The following is a 270-nucleotide window of genomic DNA, read 5'->3' as shown; positions in this document are numbered from 1 at the left end:
TGGGGCTGAGGCTGGGACTGGGAGGGGAGGCGAGGAGAGGGGCAGAGAGGTCAGGGCCGCCCTCCCGGGCAGCAGGACCCGCCACGCTCCGCACCGCGACCCGTGTTCCGGGCTGTCCCCCACCTCAGTTTCCCCAAACCCCGGGAGACTCCACTGCCACCACCACGTCTGTACGCCGAGTCTGGGCCTCGGGGTAAACTGAGGCACTCGTCTAGCGGGGGAGCTCCGCCTCCCAAGAGACATCTAATCCGGGGGGATTTACAGGAAACT

This window comes from Tupaia chinensis, unplaced genomic scaffold (genome assembly GCF_000334495.1).
Source record: "Tupaia chinensis unplaced genomic scaffold, TupChi_1.0 Scaffold000093_1, whole genome shotgun sequence".
NCBI lineage: Eukaryota > Metazoa > Chordata > Mammalia > Scandentia > Tupaiidae > Tupaia > Tupaia belangeri.
This window is presented reverse-complemented; position numbering follows the sequence as displayed.